Source organism: Anas platyrhynchos, chromosome 3 (genome assembly GCF_047663525.1).
Source record: "Anas platyrhynchos isolate ZD024472 breed Pekin duck chromosome 3, IASCAAS_PekinDuck_T2T, whole genome shotgun sequence".
In the NCBI taxonomy this organism is placed as follows: Eukaryota; Metazoa; Chordata; class Aves; order Anseriformes; family Anatidae; genus Anas; species Anas platyrhynchos.
Window position 1 is genome coordinate 47,004,959 of NC_092589.1, and position 9,804 is coordinate 47,014,762.

General features: G+C 44.6%; 1 long non-coding RNA gene across 1 annotated transcript in view; it reads left to right on the top strand.

Annotated features, from left to right (window-relative positions):
- LOC140002167 (uncharacterized) overlaps nucleotides 1-8,572 on the top strand; it is a 34,391-nt gene extending 25,819 nt beyond the window's left edge. The window contains exons 3-4 of the long non-coding RNA XR_011808298.1: nucleotides 5,223-5,286; nucleotides 8,037-8,572. This is a non-coding gene — a long non-coding RNA (uncharacterized lncRNA). The remainder of the gene's footprint in view (nucleotides 1-5,222; nucleotides 5,287-8,036) is intronic.
- Nucleotides 8,573-9,804: the final 1,232 nt, after the last annotated feature.

Here is a 9,804-nt window from a genome sequence, read left to right on the forward strand (position 1 = left end):
CAGGCAGCCAAGAGCCAGGTCCCCAAAGCTTGTGACAGGGTGAGAGACAGAGATGATTCCTGTCTTCTGTCTGGTACATCAGAAAGCTGGTGTCATGGCTCTGTGCCAGAGGAATGAGGAAGGACTCACTCTCTGCCCATACTGTCCTCTGCTTCATTGCATTCTGCAAGTCAGGAGCCAGGTGTTATTTGGCCAAGGGTATGGATGGCTGGAGAAATGCAATGACGACTTTGCAAGAAATACTGGGCAAGCAAGCAAACAACTCCCGTTGCCTTGCTTGCCTGCTGTAAGTGAAGATGAGTGGTTTTTAGTCAACCGCGTATTTACTGAATCAGTCACAGAGGCTGGTCTGACCTAAAAAACTACGATGTAAAATGTCATAAACTTACATGGTTGCAGGACTTGAGTTAACTAGGACAAAAGTGCATGACCTTCCTACGTTAAATGGCAAGGGTGGAACAGGAAAGCTGATACTCCGTCAGGAATAGCACATATAAACATTTATTTCAAAATAAACAGGTAACTCTCTAGCCTCTGAAGTCAGTATATTGCTTCCCTTCCTGAAAAGGATGACAGAATAAGGGATTATTCTTAGAATCACAACTCAGAGTAAAAATAATCACAATCCCTCTGCAAACATTAAGGAAAAGTGCGTCTAATGTTTTATTTAAACAGGTCTTTGCAAAATTCATCACAACTATTCCAAGAATGTGTCAGCAAATCGCTCCACCACCCTTAACTCCAGGGAGGGGTGATGCCTGTCATACAGTCTGCAATAAACTCTCAAAAGTCAGGCAGGTGATTCTTATCCTGCCTTGCAAGTCTTATTGCCATCAGTGGGAGCTTCGCCTGTAACCTGCAGGACTACACTGCAAAGATGCAGCATGTTACTTGTAGAGGAAGGGAATAATGTGCCCATGGGAGATAATCTGGGCTGTCCTCCAACAGGGGGTTGTCCCCAGGTATCTTTGGGGAACTTTGATCCATTAAAAGGCACCTCAGTTAGGCACGGAGAGCCTAAGTGTAAATGCCTGCTCTAACCCAAGAAAAGCTGAAGAGCGCAGGCAGGAGCAGCTGACAAGGAGGAAGGAGGCACCTTGGCACCCCCTGCTTGCTGTGGGACATGCTTGTGACCAGACACTTCCATCTGCCTGTCCCATGACACAGGGGACCAGACAAGGAGCTCCTGTTATAAAGACGGACTGTTAAAGTGCCTGCTTGCTCCTCCTCACATGCCCACACAAATTGCCCACAGGGAAAACTTCTTCTCCATAACCATCACAGTTAGAGGTTAGCTTCCCTTTCTGTTAGGCTGGCTCTACATGAGAAAAAATCTCTTCTCCTGGAGATTGTTGGGTAGATTACTTGAACAAGCAGGTTCAACTAAAGTTCAGATTAGCATCTAGGCTGAATTAACAAGCCTCTTTGGTTGGCCTGTTATTAATTCTTAAATTGGGAGACCACATGAATTTCTACAACTGTGACTAAGTAACCTGTAAACACACATATGCAGGGTTTTGCCAGTAAGAATCTACAGGGTTTCTATCTTGGCCCTGATTTACTGTGAAAACCACTTATTCTTTGATATTTTATTTTCTTCCAGGATAGATTTTTTTGCACATCATTCCAGAGATGGCCATTTACAGACAGTTTTTATTATGTTTACTTTGATCCTACAGATACTCGTTTGGACAGAAATACAAGGAATTCAGGGAGCACAATTACTGGAATTCCTTATACCTGCCAATCTGGCTGCATTGTGAAAAACCCATTAAGTATACTGAAGAAAATCTGAAGAAAGGCTCAAAGAATTTAAGTATTACCTACCTTATTAATCTGTCTAAAAGCATTACTCTAAAGAGGAGGTCAAGTATAATTTCAATTGTTTTACAGCCACTGCAGCTAAATACCTTCAATTAAATCTCTATGACTACCTAGCATCATAATAATACCTTATACCTCCAGGGCCTTTAGTCAAAAGACCTTACATTTTTTATAAAGCTTTTTCTAAAGATTAAAAACCTGCTTTTGAAGCAGACCTATGAGATAGGACTAGACTTTAGAATACCTTGTCTGGAGAGCACAAGAAGAGCTTTCAGCCCCTCTTCCTCCAGTTTGATATCCAAGGAAAAGCCCTGAAGGAACCTCACTATGGGAGCTCTTCTGAAACAGCTCCGTTTCAGCAGCCTCTACACCTGGTGCTTCATGTCCTGGCTCCATGATGGGCTGCAGAGAAAATAATCACTGAAAATTTTGATGTATTCAAGATTTGTTTAAACTCTAAATGTCAGGAATAATGCTTAAGTGTAGAAGAGAAGATACAAAAACAGTATGTTTCCTTCTGATAAATATACTATGAATATATGGCAACAAAACTCCCATGAAACCCGAAAATGCCAACTGCTTTAATGAGACACATTATTGTTACAATTAGTCCTTAAATACAGCGTGAGATATGCCCCAAACTGATTACTGCAAATCAAGGCATGTCATACAAGCCTCATGTGGGATACCTCATTTACAGATAATGCAACTAACAGATGAAGGACTGGCTTCTAAGATGGCTCAGACTCCAGCTGTGAGCTGCTGTGACCTCTTCTCCAGCCTCCCAGGGATGTGCCCCTGCTCACTTGGATAATTGATCTTCTCTTAGTGGCAGGAGGCAGGTTTCAGAGCTAGTTTTGATCTTTGCTTTTCTCATCATGTTGCTCCCTGTCCTCTATCTCCTCACGTCTCCTGAGGTTGTATTAGGACTTGTTATTCAGACCCAAGAAACAAAAAGAGGGAGCACAGAAGAGCCTGTGGTCTCACAGAAACCACAAAATAATTCTGCTGTGACAGCTGATGTGGCAGCTCCCATATCTCTGTGGTAGTAAGAGAGCACGTCAGCCTGCTGCTTTTGTGCAGGCAACGATGGGATTACCTGGAGATTACAAATGTGGTACAAAGTGATTTCTTGCTCTGTGCCTACACTTTAAACTCTTCTTTCCTTCAACCTAGAGGACTTGTGCCAATCTCTTTATCCACCCTTCTAAGGCAGTAGAGAGCACAACAAATCTGGAGGGATATGTCAGCCTAACACAACATGTGCGGCCTAACACCAGCCCTCCATCCTGAGAGCTGGGTGGCTTCAGGCACGACTCCGCTCTGAAATTATCTGGTTATAACTTTGATAAAACTGGTGCAGTTACATTTCTGGTGCAGTTACATTTGACCCATCCTCTCATGTCTCAGAATTCCATTAAACCAAGGCCAATATGAAGCTTCTCCTTGTTCGCTCTGCTGGTACGCAGATTAGGCCATGCAAATCCCCATCTCTACATATGGGAAATTTAAAACACATATTTAAAACACACACACACATGAATATATTACTCTATCTTTCTTATTCATGGATGTAATTTGTGCCTGTGCTGCCCGGCCTGCCAGGGCATACAGCTGACGCCCTGCTGCAGTGGTTGTTCTCCTCCCACTGCCCATCAGTGCAGACAGGTTGCTGGGCTGTACAAAGCACCAAAGGCAGCAAACAAGGTGGACCTTCCCTTTCTGTTTGAGTTTCAGACAGCATGAGCTGCATGAGGGTGGTACTAAAGAGAGCTGATCCTGCCCCATGAGTAAGCTCAGCCAAAAGCCCGTGGAGCAGCAGAAGGCAGTTGAAACATACAGCCTTATGTCTTGGGGCCCAAGCACCCACAAATCTCACTGCGCTGATACCCACCAGATGTGAAGCAGATACGAGATGGTTTTGAAAGCACCGGGCCACTGGTATCCTGTAGAGACCAGAAATAGCTACTGATGTAGTATTTATAAAGGGAGTATTTATAAGGGTCCGTGACTGTTTCAGCCATGCGGCTGTGGCTTTCCCCAGCTCTGGGTGTGAGCCTGACAGACTTGCCATGTGCTCATCAGGAACAGAAAATACCACCAGCACGGGCTGCCAGACCAATTGCATGGCGTATCTGCAAATCCCTCAGAGGAGGCTCCTGGTGCACAGGGCTGTCCTGCTGCTTGTCCCTTGCCTGGGAGCCTGGGCAAAGGAGTGTGGCTGCACCATCACTCCCCTGTGAATGCCAGATGCATTATTTCACCCTAATGACTTCAGTATCTACCACTCCCTATCTCCAACACCCTCTGAACAAGCAGGATGGCACGTTGTGAGCAGACCTGTTTATTAAGCACAGAGGAATTTCCAGGATCTGCTCTCAGACAGGTCAGGAGGTTTCCTCCAGGAGAGCCAAAGACATGCTGTTCTGGTGAGATCGTGCAGAGTTTTCAACATTTCGTGGTTCACTGTACATGGCATTTGAAGTTTCCAATCCTTTTAAAGTCCTAAACTGTTCCTTTTCATTATGTCACTATACCCAGCAATTACATATGCAGGGCAAAGGAAAGCTCAGCTTTTCTCCCTCCTGTGGCTCAGATTCTTAGCACCTTGGGAAAACAGAAACAAACCAGCGTATTTAGGCTGACACCCTCTATTTGTGGATTTTGCTATTCAAAGGCAGCTCTTTTACATAAAAACCTAACATAATAGTTAAACCTCCATTCAGACAGTGTCTTACGCAGCAACTGCAGATACCTAGATACAGACAAGACAAGTGAAGATATTTTCTATTCATATTCTCTCAAAAACAGTTTGGGCGTCTGGGATTTCCAGAATCCAAAGTTATTTATTTATATTTGAGTTTCCCTGATTATCCTTTCCACCTTTTTTTTTTTTTTTTTTTCGGGCTCTCAAACTGATATCTACAGGTTTACAACGTGTGGCAATGTTAAGCACCTTACCCAGGCACCACATGAAGCAGAGCCTCTTCTCACTTCTTCTGAGCATCCTACAGACTACAAAAATTTCTTACTGGTGGAGACAACATAGGGACTTATTTTGCCAGCCATGCTTCCACCCCTCTCCAAACACCACTATACTGCGGGCTGCTGCAGCCTTTCACTGGTTAGCAAGCTGCTAGAAAGCAGGGTATTCACCTAGAGTAATCTCAGACATGGGCATATTTAAAACCTAGGGAGGCGTGAGGGACAGAAGTGGACGATATAGCCAGCAGCCTAGAACTCGATGCATATTTTGAAAGAGCTCTTATCACTGGAGATAAGAGGATGAACAGGTGAACAGGTAAACACTGCACCATGTTTTGTTTTCATTTGTGATGAGCTGACGCTTCTTAGGACACCAGAGCTGACTGGCCTTCCTTATTTTACCTTTTCCACAGCACTTTGTGACTGCAAAGAGCCAGGAGAAGACAGCAGCCTGGATGGTGGGAGCAATGCAGCCACGTAAGGGCTTCTTTCTCCACATACCTCAGCAGTGTGGGTGCAGTGTCACCTGTGGTGGCTCTGCTTCTTGTGGCTCTGGAGCAGCAGCTCATGGTGCAGACAGACCTGCCCTGCCCTGCCCTGCCCAGTCCACCGTGCACGCCTCCCTGCACCAGACAGGATTTTTCCTCTCCAGTGCATTGCCAGGAGCTGTAGCAACACCACCATGCTCTATTGCCTTGCAAGTCCAAACCCACGGAGCGGCACTGACATGGGGCTTCCTCAGAACATCTTCCAGCTTTCTCTGTCCCATCACTCATTGTTGCCCTTGCACATCACTCTGACATTTTGTTCAGTGCAAGGTGCCTATCAAACATCAGCTGTCTAAAGCAGCAGAGGCTTTATTCCCTCGTGGCTGTGGTGGAAATGAGTGTGCAACATGCAGAGACAGGCTTTCTGTGTGTGAGTGAGCACGGTTATCAGAGCTGCCAGACAAAGTTCACATGAGCCGGACTCTGCTTGAGGCCTATTTCTTTAGCACTTTTCCCAGACGGGCAGAGAAGAAAGCAGTCCAAAAGAAATACCGCTGTGACAGGCAGGAATCCTGCACACTTTATCAAATGTGCCAGGCCCAGCTGGGCTTTCTGGTTGAGTATCTCATGGGCTGAGTCACCCTGTCAGCTCCTTGGTACCCCTGGGTGCCGGAGGCCAGGAATGTATTTCCCTGTCAGAAAGCACAATATATATCTATATATATGTGTGGGATTTAAGGCCAAAACTTTGCTTGCATGAGGAAAGCGCACACTCTTCCAGCAGTGAAGCCCTAAGGCATGATGTCTACACAAGGCAGAGGCAAGCATAATGCTTTTATAGAGGCTGGTCAGGTGATTTATATGAGAGCCACCAGCAGAGCATGCAGGCGCCTTGAATTCATCATTTTCAGCCTCTTCTGAACTGCTAGACAAAGATCACTTGTTCAGATCCATTTCTTCAACTATAGCTGAGAAAAGACCCCAGTAAATACCCTCTTTCTACCGAGTGCCCTGCTTATCCATGTACTAACAAGAAACAAAGGCCTGTTGAAGTGTGAAGCAGCTACTATGACTCTTAACTCCTCCAGTCTGAGTCAACACCGAAAACCAACACGGAAAGCCCACTAGTGGCTGGTTCCTCCTCCCCGGGGTCACCAGGGCACTACACAGACGAGAAGGCACCCACCCGTGGCGTGGCCTGGTGTTGCTGCACCGCCTGCCACCTATTGCTAACGCTTCTCTCAGATGAGTCAATGGGCACCGTGTACCTGTCATGTAGATGAACGGCAAAGCCGCGTAAGCCCTACTAATCCGCTCCCCGAGAAGGCATGCCCTGCTCCTCACCCTGCCCCAATGCAGCTGCAGGGGCTCTGGGTGCTGAAGCACTAGGCACTAACCACTGTGTTTGGAGACTGCTTGCTTACTGTAACACATTGCCTCTGACTGCTGGGAAACTGCAGGAATCAGCCCAATCAGGCTGTTTCTTAATTTCAGTGCAAGCCTGTCGGATTGGACAACAGAGTGTAGCTACCATTTACTTGCCCTATTTGAGATCATCACCTCCTCCCTCCCCACCACCCACACAAACACTTTTCCTCAGGAAGCAATTACATCGCCATTCACTTTAACAAAAGTTATTCATCTTCTGAATTGGCCTTCAACAAGGCCAGCATCAGACAGCACATTTCATTACAGGCTCACCCATGAATACCAGCCCCTCCCTCGTACAGAGGACTTAACCCACATTAAAGCACAGTCTTTTAGAAGTTGTTTGCAGCATTCCCTCCACAAGAGTTCCCCAAACAATGTGCTCATGGTACAGCTCACATTGATCAAACAGGTTAGCCATTAAGCAACCCCTTTACTTTCCTGGCTTCACATACAGATGAGGTCTCTCCCTCTTAAAATGCAAAAGGCCTTCATCTAAGGTATGAAACCTAAATAAACTCAGCTGCACGTTTTCAGCCACATGATGGGAACTGCTGCAGGAGTGAAGGCTGTGCTGGGCCAAAGAATGAAATAACCACAAAGCTGGTGTGGCTCAGGGCATGGCAAAGATTTCTCCAGTCCAATGTCCCAACAGGAAAACCAAAAACCTTCATAACTTAAAATTCTCTTTTTTTTTTTTTTTTTCCACATCCTGAAGGTTTTTTAGCTTCATTTTCTTTGTAAACAAGACTTAGGTTGAGCCTTGTTTCGTGTGTATATGTGTGTGTCATTACAGACTTGAACTGATTGGCCAGTTTCAAACACATTTAACAGAATGGTGAGGATTAAAATATTAAATTTTCACAGGCTTAATAGAAACAGATTGCTAAGAAAAAGACAAGAATCCTTACCAAGTCAAAGCTGCAGCCTTATTAGGTATCGGTGATTATACTTTAGAAAGGACCCTTGTAAGTTCTAAAAAAAATCTTTCAGACCCAAAGCTATTCTGTGGCTTGTGTTTTAGCCACCATCAAAGGCCTTGAGCTGTACACATGTAAAAGATCAGTCCTTCTTCATGCTGGTCCTCAAAAACCTCTTGTTTGATTTCTTAGACATTCACTTCCATCCTACCTCCTTCCCTAACTCTGCAGATTTAGCTCTTCTAGTCTTTGCAAGTTCTTTTCTTCCCTGTCCCAGTGCCCTCCATTTTGTAACTTTGCAGTAAGATGGTGCCTGTGTCTGTGTGGCATGGAAATAAACCCACTGCTGAATAATGCATGTCTCTAACCCTTACCTTCCCTCTCTTGGCAGGGAAAGGTTGTCACATTCATTTTCACCTTTCTGTTCAACCGGCTGAAGAAAGCTGCTGGCCACCTACACCTTGTGCAGATTTTTGGAAAGGCTGGAATTGCAAATTCATGCTCTTGATTCCTGCCTTGTCATTATGAATTAGTAGTTTTATATCTTTACACTTCTTTGAGCAGCAGAAACATCCAGTCTCTCCTTCTACACAACACTGATATGCAGAGAGATGGTTGTTTGATTTTTGCCCTGATTTTCAAGCAAATGAATGTGGATGGATTTGTCTGAAGAAGAGGAGTATTTTTTGCACATCAGCAGAATGAACAAGAGAAGGTGCCTCAGGCACCTTCTCTGAAGGCAAACTTTACTGTGAAAGGGTCAAAACTCTGAAGACTTTTCCGAGTCCCTAGCCCTAGCAGAGGCTCAACTCCTTGTCACGTCACTGGGAAATTCTGCTGGAATGCAGACTGAATAAAGTAAACAAGTTTCAGATCTATCCCCAGGAAGTTCAAACCTTTATTTCTGAATAAAGTTTGTTCTAAAATGTGCGACAAAAGCTGCAAGTGTCTATTTTGGCAACTTTTTCTCCTTTCTATAAATAAATAATTTTCTATACATATATTTTTTCATTTTCTATAAATGGGAACCTACAGACTGAGATGTAAAGTGACCTTCTCTTAACCCAGGGATAGGGACAATTGAAAAGGTTGCCTTACAAGTTTTTCCAATCTCCACCCTGCCACGATAATGCACTGCTCACTGTGGAGCCACCTCTGGGCTAAGAGGGCCGTGCAGCCCCCATGCTGATTTGAGAGTTTGGCCTTTCTGCTGCGGCTGCCAAAAGTGACATGAGTTAGTGCTAGGTTTGCTTTCCATTAGCAGCTGTGCTGAGATCATGGGGTTTCTTAAGCTCTCAGTATCTGACCGAAAACTTTCAGTCAGCAGTGCTGTTTTCTGAAGGAATCACACCAGCGACCTGGAGGTGAGAGATGATTTCATCTGTGTTTCCACTCTGTTTGCACTGGTAAAACAGCTCTATGGCTCAGGGTTCATTCTGTCCCTCATTATAGTGAGAGCAGCCTGAGAAATAAGTATGAATGTGTGTGGTTTCATCTACATGCAGCAGTATGCCTTTGAGTATCTCCACTTGAATGCAAAGATACAAACTACTCAGAGTGATTTAGACATTTGTAATTATGGCACATCCTGGCCTTACTAAGGCTACAGAAGCTCATTAGCAAACTCTGAAGAATACTTAAGATGTATAGGAGTAGTTAAGATGAGGCAGATTCAATTTCAAATGCTTCCTTAATATTTAATCCATTAAGAGTGTGATAAGAGAAATGCTGGGGGCCCATAAAATCCGCCAAGTTACCCCATGTTCTGGTGGAAACCAAAATGTTTTTAAGAGTGTACGTGACAGTCCTGTTAGGGCACTGAAGCCCTGTGCCCACTAAACGCAGGTCCAGGCTAGCTTCATGAAGTGGTTGAATGAAACTCATAGCCCAGTAATTCATACTTGTGGGACACCAAGTGGCAAGTCTTTCCAGTAGGTCCACAGATGAGACTAATGCTGGATATTTTTTGCTAAAATTGTTGAAAAAGTCCTAACAAAAAAGTCCTAACAATAACTTTTCAGAACCTTTCTTGCAGATAAGTAAATTTCACAAATACTCTAAAAACACTATTCAGAACATTTCTGATGCCGCCTCCTTGTTTCAGGCCTCTGAACATTAAAATCAGACATGAGCGCAAGTCCAGGTTTTGATTTAGACCT